The 26,638-nt window shown below is 33.8% G+C and overlaps 1 long non-coding RNA gene and 1 pseudogene across 2 annotated transcripts; both read left to right on the forward strand.

The window, feature by feature from the left end:
* On the forward strand, positions 31-1,580 carry LOC109343551. Of its 2 annotated transcripts, XR_002107228.1 has the most exons (4): positions 31-198; positions 292-377; positions 912-1,011; positions 1,349-1,580. It is a non-coding gene; the product is annotated as an uncharacterized LOC109343551 (long non-coding RNA). The 2 variants fall into 2 exon arrangements; XR_002107229.1 differs by lacking the exons at positions 912-1,011; positions 1,349-1,580 and adding an exon at positions 730-852 and having other exon boundaries at positions 38-198.
* LOC109343553 lies at positions 25,176-26,430 on the forward strand (annotated as a pseudogene).

Consider the following 26,638-nt stretch of genomic DNA (forward strand, 5'->3'; position numbering starts at 1 on the left):
TTATTATTAATAACAATCCCTATATTTTATATATATTGCAATAAGACTGTTGTGGCTTATCAGTTTGATTGTACTGTCTGCAATATAGAGAGGTTTTCTACCATTTACTATCTCTCTTTGCTGGCCTTATGCAATCCTTATCCTTACATTTGTTGCTTTTCAAGAAGCTCTCAGGATTTTCTTCTGGAAATTGTATCTGTAATTAAGCTTCTCTCTCTTTTACATTATAATGTTATTATTGCTGTTACTTTGAAATCTGGATTAATGTACTTGTTTGTTTGTCTTGTGTAGGAGGTTGGAAAATATGTTAAATGCTTTTGCTGATAGAGTAGCAAAACCTCATCTTTTCTTCACTAATGAGATGCTCATTGCTCTTGGTAACCCTTTTACCCTTCACTAATAAGATGCTCACTAATAAGATGCTCATCTTTTCTTCACTAATAAGATGCTCATCTTTTTCTAGTTTGACTCCTTTCTTGTATGGTAAATAAAAGATTCCTTACTTAGTGAATGAATTTTATCAGCCACTTGCTAGCAAACTGAGATGGTTTTCATTTCTCTTTCTCTGTTTTCTTATTTTATGCTAATGTCCTCATGTAGATAACTATACACTGCAGAATTGTGCTCATAATTTATAATGATTCCTTTATGCCTTTCTCCTCCTAGAATTTGATTTGTGGTCCTGATAGTTCAGCATGTAATAGCTATGCTTCTATATTTCACAAACAGGGCATAGTTCAACATGATTTAGAAATTGGTCAAGGGCATTTTGAGGACTATAATGTTAAGAAGAACCAAGGAAACAAAGGACAAAAAAGGAAGATAGTTGTTAACTTTACATGAATTGATGAACTTTTGCTAGATGAGGTTTATATATAACTCATGAGATTCATGTCCAATATGTTTTCTAGGCCAATACAAGTCCTGCCATCAACTGATATTCAATTAATTGAGTGTGAACAGTCAGAATCTGAACACAACTTCTATGATGCCCTCTTTATGAGATCTAAAGTAAGTTGTGTACCTAATTTGTAATTAGTTTTGAACAAATATTTCATTTTTCTGTTTTTTGCAAGTGAAAATTTATTTGGAAATGGTAGTTTTAACAATTGTCCGCAAAAATTTCTTGCGAATCATTTAGTTTCAACCTAAGTACGGCATTTATGAATGTAATTGTATTTTACTTGGGAACTCTCTCATTAGACTTGAACTTTCTTACAAACATGTTCTGTTTGATGTGCATGTTGAACAAAGAAAGGTTCTTAACCAATACGCTAATGTCCTGGACAAAGACGGTGTTGTGACCATCCATCTTGATGAGTTAACTATATTTGCAATGAACATGTAGGGTCCATGGTGGAATCCTATAGTTGAGGAGCAACCAATTTTGAGAATTCATCGTATCGGACAAAAGCTTAGAGATAATGTTAGAAGATTCATCGTCATGGTTAGCCAATGGAGCCAACAATTAGGATTTTTGTTATGTATTTTGTTTCTAAAGTGTCATATGAGACTACTTTTAGTTTTTTTGGGATTTTATGGTGTATTTGGATTTATAATGTGGGGTGTATTATAACTATTTCAACTATGTTACACTACTTTAGGTATTTGCAATGAAATTTTATTATTCTTAAGAACATTTGTATTTAGTATTATATATTTAAATAATAATTATAAATTAATGAGATTAAAGTTGTGAAAATTATAAAATTAAATTGAGGTTGAAATCCTCTAGAGACATATAATATTTACCTCATCTAGTAGCTCTCAATATGTTATTTCGAGTTTTGGAGGTTGAAAATCTCCACAATTAGTGGAGGTTTAAAGCCTCCATGGTAAACCTTACAATAACCTCCTAAAATAGAGGAGGTTACAAACCTCCACAAATAGTGGAGGTTACAAACCTCCACAAATAGTGGAGGTTAAAAACCTCCACAAATAAACCGCTACAAATGTATCGGTACTGGAGGTTTTCTAAAACCTCCGCAAAACGCTTCTAGCGGTCATAACTGTGGTGGTTTTTGAAACCTCTGCTAGTTATATAGTGGAGGTTAAAAACCTCCACTAATCGCATAAAACACCTCTACTAGATACAAAATCTGTTGTAGTGGCTCACCAGCAAGAGGAGGTATTAGAGTATATCATCGTATTCAACACGATTATTTCAAGCTTGGAATGCTTGATACATTCCAGCTTGCGGGGGATGTTAAAATAGTTGAGATTTTGTTAGTCGGTTAGTTAATTTGGTTAGGGTAGTTAGTGTTTTCTTCCCTTTATATAGATGATTCAATGTAACTTTGGAATTCAATTCAATTCAATAATGAAAATATTATGAGATATTCTTCAATACTCTAGTGCCAATTCTATTTTTCTATGAAGCTTGAATCTTTGCTCTTCTTGTTCCTATCTTAAGTTCTTTCTTTTCAAGTATGGAAATCCATGTTTTAACAAGATCGTTTCACACGTATTTGCGTGGGGATAGATCTCAACCAGGTTGTGGTAAGAAAGGTTTGTGTACAAGGGTATTGGCATAAGGTCGAGTATGAAAGAAATTATTTCTTTACCTATTAGGGATAAGAGATACATTTGATTGGAGCAAAGAAAACATTATTTTCTTAATATTGTTTTTATTATTACTAGCATGGCGACAAACACTTCATGTGTCAGCCTACATTTTTACTATATGGTGTCAAATATTTAATATTTATATGTTTTATTTTATAGGATTAGAACGTTTTCATTTGATGTACTTTATATATAATTTTTGTCTTTTTATAATTTTCAATTTAAGGTAAGAGTGATAGTTATATAGGATTATATCATTTTTTATAAAAAAAATAAAAAGTGTTAATGAGGAAAGTAAAAATTACTTCATGCTAATAACAATACTATGTTTTATTTTATATAGTATAAAATTATCAATGTTAGTTCCTTATTAAATTCTTTGCTAATGTTGTCAAGTGAGACATGTGTCTATTTTCACTAATGCCACGTAGTATATTCCTTGACGACGTTAGGAAAAGAAATAACAAAGTGACAAACTTGATAACAACAATTTAATTGACTGAAATGAAAAAGTTATTGTAGACCAAAATCAGGAAAAAATCCAAGTTAATGAACCAAAAGTTCAATTTTTATTTTATTATTTTTCTTAAATACTTTTTTTTTCTTTCTTTTTTACGTTCCACAAAATGAAAAAGCTCAAAGAAGTTGTTTATCCTTCTTCTAATCACTTCACACAATGTTCTTGTAAAATGTTTGGTTTGAAAGCATTTCATGTAGGAATATCCTTTTTATATTAAAGGGGACAGCTTAAGTGAAATTCCAAATGAGCGAACAAAATATGAACCAAGAGACTAGTTTTTGATTATGATGGCAATATGATGAGACTCCAATAGAAGCCCATTCGGGTGAAGAGGAAATTCACTTGGATGTCTGATTATAATTAATTAATTAATTAATTAATGTTGGGTTTTTTTATTAAAGTATTGGGCCTTGTACTGATGTAGCCCAATAGTTGTTACCCTAATTTCTCTGTATGTTGCTATTAGTATCTTCTTCAGCAGCCATCTATATATGAATTACATTTTCAGTATAAGTTTTTTTTATCTCTTGTTAACTTCTTAACTGCTATTTCTATCTTATTGAATTTTTTCTGTTGATAGTTCCTATTATTGGTGCTTTCATTCTTGTACTATGCCTCCCAAAGCGGCAAGTAAAGACATTGATGAAACATTGCTACAAATTTTTGCTGACAAATTGCAAGAACACAAAGACCAACAGGATGCTCGACATGAAGTTCTCACTGATGCTCTACGTGCTATCACAGATAAATTAGCAGGTATCTCCCTCCTCAACCACTAGATCCAACTACTATACCCTCCCCTTCCAATATTTATAATCTTAACCCTCCCTCACCTACTACCCAACCGCAACCCATTCCTCCTTTCCCTATTCCAACACACTTACCATCCCCATACCCCCTTATCACACCCCTGTTCCGCCCTTCTTTAATACTTATCATACCCACCCACGGCCAACCACTATACTGCCACACCTAAACCCCAACAACCCTAGACCACCAAAACTGCAACTAGCCGCTTTTGATGGTTCTGAACCCTTGGATTGGCTTTTCCGAGTAGAACAATTTTTTCACCTTTATCAAGTTTTAGCAGACCAGAGACTGCCACTAATTTCGTTTTATATGAAGGGAGAAGCTTTGAGTTGGTTTAAATGGGCTTTCCATAATGCTACTATACATGATTGGGAAAGTTTCACGCGGTCCCTAGAGACTAGTTTCGGCCCCTCTTGCTATGAAAATCATCAAGCAGAACTTTTCAAACTACACCAAAATGGTACATTTGCAGATTACCAAAAACAATTTGAGAAGCTGTGCAACCGCGTCTGGGGACTTTCCCCTGAGGTAATTTTAAAATGTTTCATTTCTGGTCTTAACACAAAAATTAGGCGTGAGTTGGCAATTCTTCACCCACGCCATATTGAGGAAACCTTGGGTTTAGCTAAGTTGGTTGAATCAAAAATAAAAGATACAAAAACCAATTTTCCCAAACAAACAAGATACCCATACCATATTGTTTCACCAAACCAAAACCGCCCCACTGCCCAAATACCTCCAAACCCACCAAACCACAACAACCAACACCCAATCCCTATTCGTCGCCTAACACTTGCTCAAATGCAAGAGAGAAGAGCTCAAGGCCTTTGATTTAATTGTGATGAAAAGTACAGGCTGGACACAGATGCCAACAGAAGCAATTCTTTCTATTTCTAGTGAACGATTTTCCTGCTGATTCATAAACATTCCAACCAGAGATGGCTCCTAATGAAGATGACACTTCTGCTGCCTCGGAGGAACTGATTCACTTCCAACTTTCTAAGCAAGCATTAGAAGGACCACCATCTCCGAAAACATTGAGATTTCAAGGCCTTATTGCTGGTCAGGCAGTGATCGTACTGGTCGATACTAGCAGTTCTCACAATGTAATCCAGCCAAGATTGGCTCAACATCTCTTTCTACCAATATATCCAACCCCTAAATTTCCAGTCATGGTTGGAAACGGGGCACATATTTCCTGTGCGGGTTTATGTTTGGTCACTCCTATTCTACTTCAAAATCAATTATTCCATATACCATTTTATCTTCTACCTATTAAGGGAGCGATGTTGTTCTTGGAATTGAGTGGTTGCGCACCCTAGGGCCTGTGACACCAGACTTCGCCATTTCCTCTATGACGTTTAATGTCGACGACAATACTATCACTTTACAAGGAGATCCAACCACCACTCCAACTCTCTCCACCTACAACAACCTATCTAGACCTAATTCACAAGGACACAGTCGCTTCCCTTCATACAATTACATTCCTATCCTCATAAGCCATTGACCAAAATACCACCCAAACCTCTCTTATATCCCCAGAAATACAAACCCTACTCACATCCTATGACTCAATCTTTCTAAACCTAGAAGGCCTACCCCCAACAAGACCACATGACCATCACATCCCACTTATTCCCAATTCTAGCCCAATCTCAGTTAAGCCATATAGATACCCACATTCACAGAAGGATAAAATGACAACCATGATAAAAAAGATGTTGTCTTAGGGGATCATTATCCCCAGCACAAGTCCATTTTCTTCTCCGGTACTTTTGGTTAAGAAGAAAGATGGAACATGGCGTTTCTGTGTGGACTATTGTGCACTTAATACTATCACAGTGCGGGATCGTTACCCCATCCCAACAATTGATGAACTTTTAGATGAACTTGGCGGTGCAACTTGTTTTTCAAAAATTGATTTGCGCTCGGGGTACCATCAAATTCGAGTGCAACCTAAAGACACTCACGAGACCGCATTTCGGACTTTTGATGGACATTATGAGTTTTTGGTCATGCCGTTTGGGCTGACAAATGCCCCTGCCACTTTTCAAGCAGCAATGAATGATCTTCCCCGACCTTATTTAAGGCGCTTCGTTTTGGTTTTCTTCGATGATATCCTTATTTATAGTTCTTCATTACAGGATCATTTAGTCCATCTGCGGCTGATTTTAGACCTATTACTTTCTAACCGGTTTTATGCAAAATTATCAAAGTGTTCATTTGGGGTTAATTCGGTTAGTTATCTTGGTCACATTATTTCTATTGCCAGTGTGCAACCAGACCCGGATAAAATAATTACCATGAAGGCTTGGCCTGAGCCACGGTCCCTAACTGCCCTTAGAGGTTTCTTGGGTTAGACCGAGTTTTACTGCAAGTTTGTAAAAGATTATGCTACTGTCGCTGCTCTGCTCACTGATTTAGTTAGAGTTCAGAAATTTACATGGAGTACACTAGCACAACAGGCCTTTACAAAACTCAAAGAAACTATGACTACCACCCCAGTGTTACAACTCCCAAATTTCACTAAACAATTTGTAGTGGAAACTGATGCTTCAGCAGTAGCGATTGGCGCAATGTTGTCACAAGAGGGCCACCCTTTAGCATTCTTCAGTACAAAGATGTCAGTCCGAATGCAAAACTCCTCAGCATATGTCCGCGAGATGTACGCTGTGACGGAATATCTCAAAAAATGGCGTCAGTATCTGATTGGGAGACATTTTGTTATCTATAAAGACCATCAAAGTCTAAAACATTTGATGATACAAGGGTTCCATACTCCAGAACAACACAAATGGGCGACTAAATTAATCGGATTTGAATATGAGATCAAGTACCTACCAGGTACCTCAAATAGAGTTGTTGATGGCCTGAGCCGTTGTCACAATGAAGAGCATACTATCCTCCTCGCCATCTCATCTCCACTTCCGAAAATCATTCACACTCTGCGCTCCTACTACTCCACCCCGGCAAGAAAACAATTGCTGCAAAATCATGAGACTGGTATATCAACAAACGATTTCCAATATCACAAGGTATTCTTTTTTATCGAAATTGCATTTACATACTAGATTTCCAGGACCTGCGTGCAACCATCATTCGGGAGTTTCACGAAACACCCATTGAGGGCATTCTGGGCTAAAACCGTCCGTAGCACGCCTCACAGTGGCGTGTCATTGGCCAGGGGTCGCCAAGGAACTTAAGCTCTACATTCGGCATTGTGAAATATGCCAGTACAATAAATACCTGCCACAAAAGAGTCAAGGATTACTTCAACCGCTAAATATTCCAGAAAAAGTTTGGGATGATTTATCAATGGATTTTATCACCAACTTACCACCATCCCAAGGTCACACAGTGATATGGGTGGTTGTGGATAGGCTAACGAAGTATGCTCACTTTGTTGCGTTACCATCAAAGTTCAGAGCGGAGGCATTGGCTCGTCGGTTCTTAAATGAAATCTGTCGTTTACATGGTATACCGAAGACAATAGTTTCAGACCGTGATAAGCTCTTCTTGAGCCGGTTTTGGAAGGAGCTCTTCCGGATTTTGGGGATGAAACTTTGTTACAACACATCATATCACCCACAGTCTAATGGCTAGACACAGATTGTCAATCGATGACTCCAAACTTATCTTTCGTGTTTTTCAGGATCTCAACTGAAAAAGTGGCACACCCACTTATATATGGCCGAATACTGGTATAACACCAGCACTCATTCTTTCTTCCATGTGTCACTCTTCGAAGCTCTGTATGGCCGAACTCCACTGAGTATTCGTGACGGTCTCAGCGGATCTACCTCCAACTCGGCTGTCCGGGACACCTTACTCGCAAGAACAACGGTATTAGCACAGTTGAAACAAAATCTTAGACATGCACAACAAAGAATGAAACAACATGCAGACTCGAGTCGGAAGGACATTACCTTTGTTCCCAGCGAGTGGATCTTACTGAAACTCCAGCCTTACCGTCTACAATCCGTAGCTAAACGAATTTCCAACAAGCTTTGCAAAAGATATTATGGACCGTTTTAGATTAAAAGGTGTGTAGGGCCCATTGCATATGAACTCGTCTTACCGAAGACGGCGAAGATCCCCCCGGTATTCCATGTTTCAATGCTACGCCGGTTCCATGGTGACCCTCACGGCTAGAGGGCATCGATTCCAGAAGAAGAATTGCAAGTGTTCTCTCATGGTGGGGTTTTCGGTGACCAAGAAATAGCCTTGGAGGAGGCTTTGGTTCCAAATGTTTCTTCTGGACAATATAGAGAATACAACGTGAAAGAAAAGACTGGGATGGACACTAAGTACAACACTGCATACTTAGTTCAAAAGGGGACTCCAAATAATAATATCCTAGCTGACTTAGATGGGCTTCACGTGCCATCTAATGCTTTTCATGGCTCAAATTCTGCATCACTGTTTGATGGGAAGATTAATTCGTATCCCTTGGATCAAAATGGGGTAGCTGGCACGGCAGTCAAAGCTATTAATGCAGATTCCTTGGGCAGTGTAATTACACGGTTCCCACACGGTTTTCCCTTGGGACCGTCCAGTTCAAAAAAGCATAACTCCATCCAATGGTCCAAACCGTTCTAGAGTACAACAATTAATGCTCCAGAGGCCCCACTTGCATTGGACAGTGCGGCATTAAATGCCCAAACGACTCCTTCAACCGGGCCATCCATTCAACCCACGATTTTGTCTCCAAGGCAATCTCCACTATCTGATTCAATTCAATTTCCTTCCCAAAATCAGCTATCACAGGGACCGAATCCAACCTATATTCCAGCCAGATTCATTGATCTTGAGGACAAGGTCATACTTGAAGGAGTGGGCAATGATGAGAACCCAATAGAAGCTCATTCGTCCAGGCCCATTCGGGTGAAGAGGAAACCCACTTGGATGTCTGATTATAATTAATTAATTAATGTTGGGTTGTTTATTATTAAAGTATTGGGCCTTGTACTGATGTAGCCCAATATCTGTTACCCTAATTTCCCTCTATGTTGCTATTAGTATCTTCTTCAGCAGCCATCTATATATGAATTATATTTTCAGTATAACTTTTTTTTTATCTCTTGTTAACTTCTTAGCTGCTATTTCTGTCTTATTAAATTTTTTCTGTTGATAGTTCCTATTATAATATATTGGAAGCATGCTCTAAATAACAAAGTTAGAGTAAGGTGATTTTAGAAACATTGGCGCAACTCTTTAAATGCATGCATAAAGTTAGTAGATGCATAGAAAAATTACAAATTTTGTAAAAGGAAGCTTATGATATTGAATTGAAATTGAATAGATAAAATATAGATGAATTTGATTCCATTAGTGACTAAAATGTACTTGAGGAAGTTGAAATCCTTCAATTGAAACCTTCAAATATTAAAGGATATGGAAAAGTATGAAAGGGGGAAGAGAAGGCTTTGAAACTTAAAAGAATAAGACTTTGTAAGACTTGCAAATAATATGTATGTTAGGATTGCGGTAATTGTCCCACACAGAAAAAAATCTTCTTAATTTATGGTAAATTGAAGACTAATCATGATATTGTTGAAAGATTTTTCTTGCTTTTCCGATGCTTGCTTTATTGATGTAGCAAGTTTCTGATTTCTTTATTTAATGAAAGGTCGATTCTTTGCTCGTCATCTTGGCTTTGTTGGAATAAATTCTCATGCTGGTATAATGGTTTCAAGAATGTTCCTTTAATCAAAAACTTAGCTTTATTGAATTATTAATAATCTCAAACCATCTCGGCTTTGTTGGAATAAATTCCAACGCCGGTTTAATGGTATGAATTTAGCAAATTAATAAAAGTGATAATGAGTGATATTTATTTTCTATTTTCCTTTATTAACCAAACTACTTCCTTATGGAAGGTTGGTAAAAAACAAATAAATAAAACAATAAAGTTATAATTTAACCGTACCACTTCTTTCGAAGGGCTAGTGTAAAGAATAAAGAATAAAGCAATAAATAAATGTTAGTTGCGGAAATGTAAATGACTGAAAGTAAATGTTAGTTGCAGAAAGTAAATGACAGAAAATAAAGTTAGTAGTTAGATCACTCATTATAACTGTGTATTTTTTCTTTTCACAAAGATACAACTAATGAATTAAATTGCACTTTGATTCAAGGTGTCTTTCTTTGTCAACAAATAAAATTTATAAGTTAACACTTTACTATTTTACATTTGTATCTCTTTCGAGATTCAATTGTAGTATAGTATAGGATTATGTCGAAACACAAGGAATTGCCTAATAGAATATTATTATAAACATGTTATATTACTAATAAAGTTTAAACATATTTTTGATATGGTTTCGTTTATGAAATATTAACAAGTAAAAAAAAAATCATAAAACAACTATTATAAACAAATTCTTGAGGAGAAAATTGATTGTGAATATGAAATTAGTTCTCTACTTGGTTTTTGAAAACATTACTAAATCCTTCATCTTGTATCCTAGAGTGATAAGATGATTTTCAAACATTATGTAATACACTAAATAATATTTAAGTGTCACTCGTCGGAGTAGGTTGTCACACCCTACTTCAGGCTCCATTAACTTTATTTAGCCTTGAACATAAGTTGCTTAAAATATATGCTTGATGTGGCACGTGAACTAAGGTGTGGGTTATACTTTTTAGTTCACTTGTCAACACTATAAGAAGAAACATTTTGGATCGTTAAATCAAGTTTTAGGTGATCAAGCTAAAACTGCATTAAGAACTTCATAAAGAATCAAAACTTAACCAAAAAGTAATAACTTGAATGCATTAATTTTCAAAAGATAAATTAAAGAGAAGAAATTACACCATAATCCAAGTCAATTTGTAGGAGCATGAACCATCTATCCAAAGATGAGATATTTTTTGTACTGAAATGAGATTACAAAATTATATTTTTGTATCTCATTTGTCATCTCCTTTCTCCTCTTGAATTAAGAAAGAAAAAACTATAAACTACACTTACATAAACTACTTTGGAGTGGAAATTCTCCAAGAAAATTAGAAGAAGAATATGTAGAAGAAGAGAGTCTTCGATTTGGGAGAGAAATGGAATGTGAATTAGAATGAGGATGAATGAATTAAGCCTTGAAGTGTCTCCTATTTATAGGATTTTTTCGCCACTGCCAAGTAGTTCTCTTCCACCGCCAAGCTGCTCACCAAACCCTTCAGCATGGGTTTGGTCACTTGGCCAAGCAGCTTAGTCACCTGCTTGGGGCTGACTCACCCAAGCTAGTTGTGAGCTATTGGCCCAGATATGACGAGCTACCTCTGAAAAGCCTATGGAGACTACTTGAAATGAGGTCATGCATGAGATCATGGTTGCTTGGTGGCTAAGTCAACTTGACCAAGTTGTTGGGTGCACACCGCTAAGCTGCTTATTAGGCACTGTTAAGCTGCCTGCTTGAGCAGCTTTGGTCGTGCTGATAGTGATGTGGTCTGGTACTTGATCTGGTCAGGTGTGTGGTTCCAAGCTGGCGGTCCAGGTGCTCTGCTAAGCTATCTGCTTGAGCAGGTTGGCTTGTGTGAAGCTTGTGTTCTGACCGTGTCATACTTGTGTTATGATCATGCCAGGTTGGGTCTGGCCGGACCAGACTGGTGTCCAGGTCAGCTGGGCGTGGGCTTGGTCCAAGCTAAGATGCTTAGTTAGTAGCTTCAAGTTGACTCCATATTTTCCTCATTGGCCAAAATCTTGTTGAGTCATGCTTAAGCACATAGCTTGTTACGTCAAGCTTAAGCATGTCATTTGATGATCTTTTTCGGCCTAATTTAAGCACTTTGTTTGTGTTTGAATAATTCTTCTCTTTTCCACCAAAATCCTACAAAATATATTACAAAAGAAATATACAAAGCATATATACAAGATTGTGATATTTTATCCAAAAAATGTTGAATTAAGTTGGTTTTCTCAATTTACCCAAGGATAAGTGTCGTGAAAAGTGTATAAAAATTAGGTATTTTTTGCACTTATCAGATATGATATTATTTTTTATAATTATGTTTTCTGACAATGATTAAATTATACTTATCTCATTAGTTTCAGTCTTAATTGATAGAAATGTTTAATTATATATGACCATAACCATATTTGACACAACCATATCAATCACACTAGTACCAACGGGCGTTGGTTTAAGTGGTACATGTTTGATTCGCTTTAAGTAAGGTCTCAGGTTCGAGTCTTGTGGATGAGAAAAATATCCGCTAGGAGAGTTAGCTTCACGTACCTGTGGATGATTGCCTCCAGTGCGAGTTAGTCTTGTGGATGGGAAAAATATCCGCTAGGAGATTTAGTCTCAGGTTGGAACATGATTGCCTCCAGTGCGAGGATACCAGTAGGAAACCAAAAAATATCAATCACACTAGTAACCATTCATAATACAAGTGCATATAATTAACACAATATATTACTAAAAAGAGTTATCATTTTGAAAATAAAAATATTACCTAATATTATGAGATTTATTTTATCTAACCACTCAAATTATGATATTTGCATTTTGTTTAGTTTTTAAAAATATTTTTATACAAAATAAATAAATATGACACATCATTTAGTGGTTGGAGGAGATAATTTATCTCCTTATATGAAAATATATTTTATTCTTTTTCATTTTATTTTCACTTCTCTTTGAACAAATTTTCTCTTTCACAACTACATTAACTTTGTTCTACATAATAATTAGAATATAATTGTGATCAAAACCAATACAAAAAAGTAACATTTCTATATTGTCCGACATGCATTCTTGATAGTTAAAATTGTGATCCCACTCGTGGATCATACAACTTTACGATCTTCAAGAGCTAGCTTGTGTTCAATCTCAGCCCGTGCTCGACCTCCGTGGAATCGGGTGAAATCGTTGTGTTGGAGCATAGGACCGATGAAATCGACGAGCCTTTTGATTCTATCTTCCGCTCATTTTGGTCTGCGACACATCTCCTCTGTTTTCATCTCCTATGTTTTCATCTCCTCTATCGGTTTAGCTTTCTTTTCTCTCTCTATATCCACTTTCCATTTATTTGGGTTTAATTATATCTTCACTTTGTTTATTTTCTACGTATTTTGTTCTGTTGAAAAATAAGCAAAATAAAGGAGACGACGATGACTCACGACTGCCATTAGGTTTAAGGAGGCCTTTTATTACATGGTTGAAACTAGGTTTAAAATAATGGACCGAGTCAGACTCATTTATATCTTTTTTTAAGGAGGTCTGTTTTTTTATAGAGTGAGTTGGCCTGTTTTTTTGGTAGAGTGGGTTGGCATGTTTGTTTATATTTTATAAGTATTTAATCATTTTTTATTTCTTTCAAGAACTAAGTATTTTTTTAATATAAAAGCATTTCATCTCTAAACTCTTGAATGAATCATATTAACTATAAAGAAACATATAATATATCCAAAAGAAAAATAATACCTAAACAAGTGAAACCTTTTAAATTCTCTTTGTTGCATGGGTACTATTTATCTATTTAAAAAATTTCTAGTAAATTAGTAATATATATACATATATATTGATAAGTAGAATCTTATGAGTCGTATTATGATCTTATGTTTATGATCTTTAACTCTCCTTTTGATCTTAAGTAGAATCTCAATTTTAACTACCTTGCATACATCAACTAGTAACATCCATTAGCTTGTTTACTAGAATACACATCTCTTCTAAAAGAGTTGAAGAACTTTCAAATCACATAAAACCACATCATCCTTAATCATTTCAAGCATCATTTCTTTCGGAAGCAAGAAAAACTCAAAGTGAAGGAAATAGTAGAGAAGGAAATAGTAGAGTAAAACCCTTTGGGTTTTTCTTTGACGCATTTAACATTTGAAATGAACTCATTGTTGGCTAAACCAAAATAAAAACTACAAGAAAAAACCAGATCAGCTAAGGATAATTGTTTGCATTCATGCTTCTTTTTTCATGTAATATAGTAAAAAAAATTCACCATTCTAATTTATTTTACATCTATCCATATAGAAAGTTAAATCAATTGTTAAGTATAAGCAAATAAGGAATAGTTAGAAACAAAGTATACAAGATACAAATTGAGACATCTAGTAAATCATTTGCAATTCTAATTGAAACAAGAAATCGACATAGAAGCTAGAATCGGAAAATCCAACAAGTACGTTAGATTGAGAAACTTAAGAACTCATGGAAGATTAATTAGAAAAGAAGCTTTTAGTTAGTCGTGTTGAGAAACAGAAGAAACTTAAAAACTCTATTTTCCTATATTTTACTTCTCTAGCTATTATTATAAAATTATAATTATGCAACCAATTACCGCAATGAAGAAATACTAAAAGCGTGAAGAGATAGATATAAGAACATGAATTGAGGCATTATTAGTTGGGTGTGCACTTGGACTTAGAAGAGTATATGAAGGTGAAATTCATTTGGAGTTGCAAGAGAGACATGTGAAGATTAAAATTAGTAATCTAATCTCAACCTTTGATTTTAATCCATAAACTAAGATTTATCATTCTCACTCTCATTTAATTTGGTTATTCTCACTACACACATACTCATATAAAATTTGGTCATTCTTATTATCCACAATAGTATAAAATTATTCAACTTACATGTTTGTTCATCTTGAAAATTTGTTGCTCTTCATCGACATTGTAACAATACTATATATAAATACTTTAAAAAACTAACCTACTAAAAATGAGTCAAGATGTTGGTCTAACACATTCTTGAGTGGTTAAGTGGATGGCAACAACTACCATTATACATTTTTCTTTCCTTGAGTAAGACGTGGTGGCGAACATTAGTATTATTTCTTCGATCTCCAAAGATCTGGTAGACGGATCACGACGATGTTGTCTCTTTTCTCTTAATATTTCTTATTTAAAATAAAAGATAATATTTTTACTAATGAGTAATAAATAATGAATCATTAATAATAAAGATAATATATTTTTAATAATGAGTAATAAATGGTTAATCATCAATATTAAAAATAATTTGTAATAATTAATATTAATTATTGAATAAAAATAATAAAATTCAATAGTTAATACTTAATACTATTACTTATTATTACTATTACTTATTAATATTTTTAATAATAAGTAATAAATGGTAAATTATCAATAATAAAATATTATTTGCAACAATGAGTAATAAAGGGAAAGTCAACCAAACATACATAATATCTTTATAATAATGAGCCACAAAAGGTAAATAGTTGATAATAAAATTATTATCTTCCAATAATGAGTAATTAATTGGGAATCATCAATAATTAATAAATACATTTCCCATTATAATTAATTAATAATGAATGTTTAATCAAATATATGAATAATAAATTATTTTTATTTATTTGATTAGGTATTTTTAATTAATCTACCACAATAAAAGTATTTTTATTAATTATTTATTATTCTCAATTAATTATTAATTATTACAAATATATTATTTTTATTATTGATGATTTATTATTTAATACATGTTATTTTAAAGATAGTATTTTTGTTATTGTAGATTCATCATTTATTATGCATTAGTAAAAGACATTAATTTTATTATTGATTATTAACCATTTAATACTCATTATTATAAATATTTTATTTTTATTATTGAATAGAGTAGAAATTAAGAGATAATAAGTAACATTTGTCGCGAATCGTGTTCTCGACCTCAAGAGATGGAAGAAGCAGTACTAATGTTCATTAATTATCACTTGTCATTCAATGAGAAAGGATCCTACTTGCTATCGTTTTGTTAACATTTTAAATAATCACATATTTAAGTATAAAAAAAATATTTAAAAAATGCATGTCCAACATGCCATTTTTGCTCATGGGCATTTCAAATGGGCGGGCAGGGCGGCCCATGGGCATCAATGAACACAAAAATAAGAAAAATGATGGGTCAAGTATGGCAAAAGTAATTCATGTTCTCCCTACTTGAGTGCATATAATAATTTTTCAAAATATAATATCTTATCAATTAAATGCATGTTCGGTTTATGTAAAACAATATGTTATGTTTTGTGTTTTTAATCTTACTGTCACACTTTGTATCAATGTAATCTAAAGTACTATGTCATTTTTAGCATTTTTTTAATTTAGGGTGGCCCGCAAGCCCGCCCTGCCCATGTTTTGGTGGGCATTGTGTGGACATAGACAGCGCGGGCAGGGCCTCCCTAATTGTCAATGCTAAGTAAAATGTATGTTTTAGAATATTTAATTATTTTAACCCAAAACATATTAAAAAATAAATAATAATATACATATACGAAAACAAAAAATAAATAGCATCATGCACTCTTATTGCAAGGTAACACAACTATAAAGAGAGAATGACAATAGTAAAAGAAATACTAAAAGACTAATAGAATTTAAGTAAGATTTGTTGAAATAGTAAAAGAAAGTATAATACCTGGTTGAAAAACAGAACTTGCTCCACTTCTGTCATATTGAGATAGACCCAAGTCCTCAAATCAATTGTTTGATCTCATACATAGATGGAAGCTAAGGAGTTACCATTTTACTATTTTATCACAACATAGTATTGAAACATAATACGCATAAAAGTGGAGATAGCAAAACAAGAAGGTGAAATGAATGCACATGAAAATGGAATATTTGACATACATCTACAAGGAGATGGTTGCATATGGTGGAGAGGTGAGGAGGATAATAGTCAAATTTTTGTTTGATGTGTGACTAATGATTGACATATTTAAATATTAAAATATTGACAGAGACTAAATCCAAAAACGAAAATGATATTTTCTCTATAAATCTATCAACAAGAAACTGATGTCCTAAAACAAGTCTCAAATCTCGTACTAATGAGATTAAAGTAAAAACAGGAAAAAAATAATGATTGATTAATTAATTTTTTTAAATGACGTGACATGTTTTTATTTTTATGAGATATGTTTTGGAACATCATATATTGTTCTAAATCCCCAACATCATAAAAAGAAAGTAAAATGTATTATGGAATGTGATACTTTATTTATTAATAATTGATTTAAAATATTATTATGTCACTATTTCTATTGATATGAGAATATGTCATTTCTCTTCCAAAAAAATAACACCATATGATATCTAAGCAACCACAATGGTTGTTCTTAAAGTTGTTCTTAACGGAATAAGAACATTCTTACTCTATTCTCCACTATGTCGTTCTTATTTCGTGACTTTTATTCTTAAATAAGAACAACTCTTGGTTTTTCTTAACCAAAGAAAAGTAAGGAGATATGTAGATGTTGTGGGGAAAAGGTAAATATTGCGGGACCCAAACAAGAATAAGAATGATGTTTGTTATTGTGAGAAAAAAGTAGATGTTGTTCTTATTTTATGGGGAGTTGTAATAAATTATCAAATAATGTGTGAGATCCAAATAAGAATGATAAATTTGTTTGTCATTAGAGATGCTCTAAGGTATGGAAAATATCACTCATCAATATGGACATTCTATAATAACTAGGCAGAATAGTCAACCACTACAAATAGAAGTTAATTAATTTTATAAAAAAAAAAGATGTATGTACTAATAATATAAAAGTTTTATATATTGTTATTGTATCATCTACCATTTATATATATATTCATCATTGACTTTTCAGAAAACATAATATAAATGAAGGGGATCCATGAGCATTATCTAAGATCTTACACCTGAATATTGCTCATTAAGTCCCTTTAGAAATATGATTACATAGCCTTCTTCCCTATATGATTTGCTTTTGCAAGTGCATGAGGGTGAGTGGCCTAAAGTTATCCAATTCTTACCAAAGACCATTTAAGTGAGTATAGTATTTATTTATAGATCGGCTTCCTTGCCTAACAATATATAATTGTTCTTGCAAATCACATATACGAAATATATCACCTTGGTAATACCTCTCTTTAAGGTCCTTCCATATATTATAGACAATTGCAAGCTAGAGGACACTTTGTAAAATGGAGTGATCCAGTGAGTGGTTGATCCAAGACATTACTAAGGTGTTACATCTATCCCAAGCTCCAAAGTTGGGATCTTCAAGATTTGCTTTAGGCAAGCTTCCATCCACAAATTGTAGTTTGTTTTTCGTCTTGAGTGTCATCAAGATGTCCCTAGACGATGAGTGATAATTTGTTGTTGTTAGGTGTTCCTTTATCAAGTTGCATCATGGACTCTCATTAGGGTGTAAGTAATATGGACTGAATGTGTCAGTGATGGGATTTACGACAACTATTGTGTTGGGCATTCTGAATTAGATGAAGAAGAGTGATTGACAGATAGGAATAGTAAGGCAGAAGATATAAAAGTGTATACGCGCAACAGAGTATCAATTGATGCTCTGACATCATTTTAGAACTTGGTAACCCATGTGAGAAAGAATTGATGCAGAACGTGAATAAAGGATTAAAGAGAGTATTGAGTAGAAAGAATGAAACAAGATGAATTATACTTCTCATTACTACTCAATAATGTGAAAGATTACAATATATATAGAAAATTGGTGAAAAAGTACCACCCTCCTAAAACTAACCCTCAACTAACATAACTAACTGATTAACAAACAAATAAACTTCAAATACAACAAATCAAAAACAATTTAATCACGTGATTCCACGGTTGCTTGACGTAGAAGTAAATTAGGTGCAACAAAAACAATGTTTGATGAAATGCCTAAGTGAAGTGCGGGACTAGGCTCATTAGCCAACTTGGTCATATTTTCACGGTCATGATTTGTGAAGTTGGTGCCCTCTTGGTTAGACTTGGTCCAATTCTGAACTTGCTCATCTTAATCAGTCTTGGTGCAACTGTCTTGATTCAACTTTGGTTTGCCATAATCTTCATATTTTGACAGGAAAGAAGAAAGTGGTTGTAATCTCATGTCATTTCTAACCATGTATTTGACCTTGAGAATTAACGCCATATAAAGAAGAATATAACACTGATCTGCATGAAATTACACAAGAAGATACATCATGGTATAACAGGGTTGGTAAGTAAATGTTGTTGTCTATAATCCCAAATATTGATACATCATGGTTTGGACATTTCGACTTTGTGAATTGTGTATGAGGTGGAACCTTTTTAATGTTGCCCAAAAATTATAAGGGACAAATGTTAGAGGAAAGAATTTTCTAAAGTTATTAGTTGATTTATTAGTTGGTTAGTTAGAAATTGGAAGTTTCTATTTTAGGCTGGTAGTTATTCTGTTTTTCAGTTTTTTTTTCTGTTTTGGTTCTTGTTGTTTTGGGAAACTGGTTCTTAGCTTTCTTTCCTTACTTAGTATAAGAAGGGGTTCCATTCTTCTTTGTAAAGCAATTAGAATTATTCAATATACACAAAACAGAGAGACGAATTTCTCTTTATCCATTTGTTGTTCATACTTTTCTTCTTCTGTCAAAGTTCAAGATGGTATCAAAGCTTACTTGCTCTAGTTCGTCTTCTACTTTCTCTCTTCCTCCTTCACTTTTTCTTCCACATTCTCTGCGATAATACTCTCTTTCTTTTCTCAACAATTATGGTCAATCAGAGCATAATTGATTTTGCTTCCAATCCCTCAAATCCTTTATTCCTTCATTCTAATGAAAATCCCCCTCTCATATTCGTTGCACCATTACTGAATGGTAAGAACTACCATTCATGGGCAAGAGCCATGAAGTTGGCCCTACAATCCAAGAACAATATCAATTTCATTAATAGATCCCTTTCACAACCTCTTCTAGATGATTCTCTCTATGGATATTGGATAAGATGTAATACTATGGTTTGTCATGGATTCAACGTTCTGTTGAAGAATCCATAGTCAAATCCATTATTTGGATCGATTATGCCTCAGATATGTGGCAAGATCTTCAAGACAGGTACTCACAAGTAGATGTCTTCAGAATAATAGAGTTGTAGGAAGAATTCCATCGCATTAACCAAGGGAATCTCACTGTATCAGAATTTTACACCCAATTGAAGGCCATTTGAGAAGAAATTGATAACTTTAGACCTATAGCCTTATGTAAGTGTCATAATCCATGCATATGTGGTGTGATTCAAGTTGTCAAGATGCAGAGGGAACAAGATTTCGTGATCAGATTCCTAAAGGGCCTGAATGAGCAATATGCTCAGGTACATTCTCAAATCATGCTAATTGATCATCTTCCTATAATCAGCAAAGTCTTTTCTATGTTAATGCAACAAGAGAGACAAATGGATAGCACTGTAGTCAACATTGGGGACTTGGATCCAAGATTTATGGCAATTAATTCATATTAACCTAGGAATGGTAATCACAATGGTGTGCCACAATCTTTTAGAGGAAGAGGAAATTAGTTTAATAGAGGAAGATCAAGCAAGGGGAGTATGGGAGGAAGAGGTCAGACAAACAGATTTTATACATACTGTCAAAGGACCAATCATATTGTGGAAACTTGTTTTCTCAAACATGGTTATCCACCAGGTTATCAATTCAACAAGCCAACTAGGATGGCAAATCTGGCATCTAGGTTTCCTTTGGATAATCTAGAACAAGTGGAAGATGTTGTTCAAGCCTATCAAGATGATACTCTTCCTGAACAAGCACATAATCTTGCCCAACCTTTTACTGAAGATCAGGTGAAGAGCATTTTGGATCTTCTCAACCAATCCAAGACAGGGGAAATTCATGCAGCAAACTCAGTTGTGAATACCACTATCCCTCCTTCATCCTCAGGTAATACTTATTCACAATGGTTGCTATACACCGGTGCAACAAATCATATTACTTGTGACCTAAGGAACATGAGTGTTCAAAGGAGAATATAACATATAATGATCACCTTACCAAATGGACACCAAGTTACTACATCTATCTCTGGCATAATTAAATTGACTAACACTCTTACTCCGCTAGATGTGTTATATGTGCCTCAATTTCAAGTTAACTTAAATTTCTGTTAACAAGTTAAACCAAGATTTGCACTATGATATAATTTTTGTGAGAAATCTTGTCTAATTGTGCAGAGTACTTCAAGGAGGATGATTGGTTCAGCTAAGCTTGAGCAAGGATTGTTTGTGATAAATGTTCCCCAATCCCAAAGTCACTTTGTCCATACTAATAGAAATAGAAAAGTTGATGCATCTACTTGGCATCTTAGATTTGGTCATTTATCTCAAAATGTAATGAAGCTTCTTTCTTTACAATTTCCTTGTATTTCTGTTTGTAACAAAGATTCAAATCCCTCTGATGTATGTCATTTGTCAAAACATAAGAGATTACCTTTCAATAATACCCTTACTCATTATTTTAAGCCTTTTAAGATTCTTCATGCTAATATATGGGGTCCATATTCAGTGTCTTCTATGTTTGGACATAGGTATTTTTTAACCTTGGTTGATGATTATACTCGATTTACTTGGGTAGTGTAGATGAAAACAAAGGGAGACACAAGACAACAACTTGTTAGATTTATTTCCTTCTTAGAAACTCAAATCAACAGCAAAATAAAATGCCTTAAAAGTGACAATGGGGTAAAAAAAATTATGCATGATTACCTAGTTGATAAAGGAATCATTCATCAAAGAAGTTGCATTGAAACACCTCAACAAAATGGGGTATAGAGAGAAAGCACCAACACATCCTCAACATAACTAGAGCCCTTTATTTTCAGTCTAATATACCTCCCAAACTATGGAATTTTACTATAAATCAAGTTGTTCACATTATCAATAGGTTGCCTAGCCCTCTGGTCAAAAATAAAAGTCTCTATCAAGTCTTATTCCATGAACTTCCTTCCCTAGATCACCTGAAGGTGTTTGGCTGCTTAAGTTTTGCTTCTTCTATCTAAGCACATAGAACCAAATTTTAGCAAAGAGCAAGAAAGTATGTTTTTCTTGGGTATAGAGAAGGCACTAAGGGATATATCTTGTATGACTTGGAATCTCATGAGGTTTTGTTTCCAGAGATGTTATTTTCTATGAAAGTTCCTTTCCTTTTCACTCTGTTCAACACAAGATGCAACCTATATCTACTAATTCTGAGTCTATAGTCAAGCCTACATACATAGATAACCTTGATTCTCCCTTGTTAGAAGATATGTTCAATGTTGTTAGTACTTCAGAGTCTAGTGATGGTCCTCCAACTTCTATTGGTCTTCCTATTTCATCTACTCTTGAGATTTCCATATACACTCCTCTTAGAAAATCTGTTAGGATTCGGAAACCCCTACTCATTTGCATGATTATCATTGCAATCTTGCTAAAGGCACTACTAGCTCAATCTTATCATGCTCAGGTATTGCTCATCATCTGTCTAATGTTTTGAGTTATTCCAATTGCTCTAGTCGATACAAAAGTTTTTGTTTGGCAATCACTACTATGCAAGAACCTGCCACTTATAAGCAAGCATCTTCTGAACCTTGCTGGGTAGAAGCTATGAATAAGGAATTGCAGGCTCTAGAGCAAAATGAAACATGGTCCTTAATGCCTCTTCCTGATGACAAGACTACCATAGGGTGTAAGTGGGTTTACAAGGTGAAATACCTGGCTGATGGATCCATATAAGGGTATAAGGCAAGGTTGGTAGCAAAGGGCTACACTCAATTGAAAGGAGTGGACTACTTTGATACTTTTTCCCCTGTAGTGAAAATAACAACTGTTAGGGTAGTGTTTGCCCTTGCTTCTGTCAATAATTGGTTTCTAGAATAATTAGATGTGAATAATGCTTTCCTACATGGTGAGTTGCATGAAGAGGTATATATGACTCCTTCTCCTGGACTTTCTTTAGCTAATCCTTCCTTGGTTTGTAAGCTCAACAAGTCCTTGTATGGTCTCAAACACCCAAGCAGAGAATGGCATACAACTTTGTCCAATAAGCTAGTGTCTCTTAGTTTTATACACGTAGTTGTTGATCAGGCTCTATTTACTAAGTCCAAACCTAATTCATTCATAGCAATTTTGGTGTATGTTGATGATCTGGTATTAACAGGTAATGACCTTAGGGAGATACAATATGTGAAAGATGTGTTGGATAGTTCATTCAAAATCAAGGATCTTGGTACCTTAAGGTATTTCATAGGACTAGAGATAGCAAGATCCAAGTCTGGAATTCATTTGAATCAAAGGAAGTACACCTTGAATTTACTTGAGGATACTAGTTGTCTAGGTGGCAAGGCTGTTCAAACTCCTTTCGACCCTTCTGTCAAGCTTCAACTTGAGCAAGGTCAACCATTTCCTGATGTGTTTTGTTACAGAAGATTGGTGGGTAGATTGCTATATCTCACAATCTCAAGGCCTGATATATCATATGTCGTTCAGGAGCTCAGTTTGTACATGTCTATACCCATGGGTTCTCACTACAAGGTAGCCTTGAGGGTATTGCACTACTTGAAAAATTCCCCTGCACAAGGCTTGTTTTTCTCTGCCAATTCTTCTCTCACCCTGTGTGCTTTCTCTGACTCAGATTGGGCATCTTGTTTGGACACCAGGAAATCTCTCACTGGATTTTGTGTCTTCCTCGGTTCATCTCTCATCTCTTGGAAAACCAAGAAACAAAATACAGTGAGTAGATCATCATCAGAGGCAGAATATAGAGCTTTAGGAAGCTTGTCTTGTGAAATTCAGTGGTTGCATTATCTCTTTTCTGATCTACAACTCTCTTGGCCTACTCCTACATTTGTGTATTGTGATAACAAGTCAGCCATTTATCTTGCTCATAATCCAGTTTTCCATGAAAGGACCAAACACATAGAGATTGATTGCCATGTGGTAAGGGAAAAGATTCAGAGGGGTCTCATCAAGTTGCTACTTGTTCCATCTTGTACTCAATTGGCAGATGTTTTTACCAAGCCTTTGCATAAGAAGTCCTTCCAAAATTTCATTCTCAAGTTCGGTCTTTGTGACATACATCGCCCAACTTGAGGGGGGTGTTAGGGGAAAGAAGTTTATGAAGTTATTAGTTTGTTAGTTAGAAATTGGAAGTTTCTATTTTAGGTTGGTAGTTATTCTGTTTTTCAGTTTTTCTTTTCTGTTTTGGGTCTTGTTGTTTTAGGAAACTAGTTCTTAGCTTTCTTTCCTTACTTAGTATAAGAAGTGGTTCCGTTCTTCTTTGTAAAACAATCAGAATTATTTAATATACACAAAATAGAAAGATGAATTTGTCTTTATCCCTTTGTTGTTCATACTTTTCTTCTTATGTCAAAGTTCAAGAACAAACATTCTGATTTTTTAATGCTACAGGGTTTAGGTTTTGGTTCATGATAAAAACATAAAATTACTTATATTATTCATCTAATATAAGTTGAAGAGGTTTGTTATATTTTCTGCAACTTCCTCCTTTATATCATTTTCTAATACTGAAGATAAAAAAAATATTAACTATAAAAAATGCAAGACTTACATTATGTAATATCAATAACATTTATAGGGAGGAATTTTACAAGAATAATACACTGATTAGTACCGTGTACTAGTCAGACTTCTATAGCATAAATTATAGGAAAACAGTTTCTGTGAAGTATATATGTGATTAAATTAGACTACTTCCTTCACAATGAGAGGAGAAAGTATAGAAAGGATTTTGCACTTTTACTTTTGCCTTTGTTAAGTAGACAAGGATATTGTGTCCGAAATATATCTTAAAATGTCTCAAACAAATAATAATGAAGGAAAAATAAAAAATAAAAAATATTTAATTTTATTAATTGATAGGTTTATGGGTTTGATATATGATTTACAATAATATATAGTTGTATTTGTTTACTTAAAAAGCACAAAATTAAGCAAATTCTAGTCATGGATTTAGGGATCTGAAGCAAATCAAAGTTTCAACAATAAGAATAATCACGTTGTTAATGAAATAAGAATATTTTTATTTTATTTTCTATTATGTTGTTTTTATTTTCTGACTTTTAGTCTTAAATAAGAATAGTTCTTGGTTGCTCTTAACCAAAGGAAAGTGAGGAGACATGTAGATGTTATAGAAAAAATGTAGATGATTTATGACTCAACTAAGAATAAGAATAATATTGGTCATTGCGCGAAAAAAAGTAAATGTTGTTCTTATTTTATAGAAAAATATAATAAATTATAAAATAATATATAAAATTTAAATAAAAATAAATATATTGTTTGTCATTGTGTTGCTATTAATGAATCCCTCCTAAGAGAAAAGTGCACCACGCAAATTAAAAAATATCATTATTTGAGGACCAAATAAGTAATAAATAATCAATCAAAAATAAAATAGTTCCCGCACAATCCCAAGTCCGACCATAGTGTATTCCATCATTTCTTTCTTCACAAAATCCCTCTAACACTTCAAAACACACTCTTTCTTAACATGCACGTTGTAACAGAAAAAATAACAGTGGAAGAATACATGAAATGGAGAAAACCCTGAAACCAAATCCACATTACAGAAACAGATCAAAACCCACAAATCCTTTCAATAACCCAATCCACAACTTGCAAGTCCACCATTTCCTCTCTCTTCAGCAACACTTTCTCTAACAACAACAATGAAACCACCAACCGCCACCATACTAAGAAAAAAGAAAACTTTTCTGCTGCATCAACCTTCAGGAGCTTGGGCTGCACCGCCGGCGCATCTCAACGGGTGTCGGTGGCGACGGTGATTCTAAGCTCCGCTGATTGGGAAGGAAAGAAGAAGAAAAAGAAAGGAAGAAAAAATAAGCATAAAATTAGGAACAGTAATGTTGTTGTTATTCCATAAGGTTCTAGTAATTCACCTGGTTTTGTGGATTTTCAAGATGTTTGGTGTGGCCCAGGAATTGGGTTCACAACAACTGATGCAGTTGCTGCTACTGCTTCTGTTGATTGTGTTATGACAAGGAAGAATGTGTCTACAAGAGGGAAAATTGACGTTGAAAAAATAACTCATAAAGGGGTTTTCTGTTTCTTACCCATTTGTTTTGGAATCATTGGGTGGCTAAATCTGTTGAAAATTTTGGTTTTTTCCTTATCTACCTCTCTACATTATGTGTTCTTGTTTATCTGTCTAAGAATGGATTAATATAACGTAATTTATTGTTTATTCAATATTTTTTTAATAAACTAGAAGATAAGGTTTGTTTTCATGAAGTTGTAAACTATTTTCTTAACCTAAAAAGAGTTTATCTATAAGCTTGTTCTAATAAATTTTTTAAGTTTTATAGGAAAATCCTACACTAGTTTGATAACTTTCTCTTATTGAAATAAATTATTCTTATGAGCATAAATAAAGTATTTATAAACTTTTTCAGGTGCCCATTACATCGTTGGGGTTTCTTAGTATATATATATATAAATTATTCTTATTAATAAATTGATTTCATTTTTTCTACAAATTGATCATTTACATGCGTTAAAATGCCATTGCCATTGCCATTGCCATTTGCCATTCTTTTCTTGATTAATATCTTATGCTAATGTTTTGTTCATAAATCACAATATTAATAGCAGAAAAGTAACTGATGACAGTTGGTTTTTCTACTGATAAACTTTGAAGTGTACCTCTTTATTTAATTCACACTCCTATGACCCTATGTTATTGGAGTATTTAAAAAATCCACAAATTAAACAAGATAAAATTCAATTTAAAAATATATATCTTTATATATGGGCTTGAGCCTATATATATAATATATTTAACTATATATTAGTGGTTATCATGTTTTCTCTATGCGTGCAGTCCTTTTTCTAGGTACCTACGCAAGTGTTTATAACTATTAAAATTTTTAGAAGTATAATTGAAGTAACAAAGTGTAAAAATCAGATTTATAAATATAGTCGC

The sequence above is a fragment of the Lupinus angustifolius genome, chromosome LG03 (genome assembly GCF_001865875.1).
Source record: "Lupinus angustifolius cultivar Tanjil chromosome LG03, LupAngTanjil_v1.0, whole genome shotgun sequence".
In the NCBI taxonomy this organism is placed as follows: domain Eukaryota; kingdom Viridiplantae; phylum Streptophyta; class Magnoliopsida; order Fabales; family Fabaceae; genus Lupinus; species Lupinus angustifolius.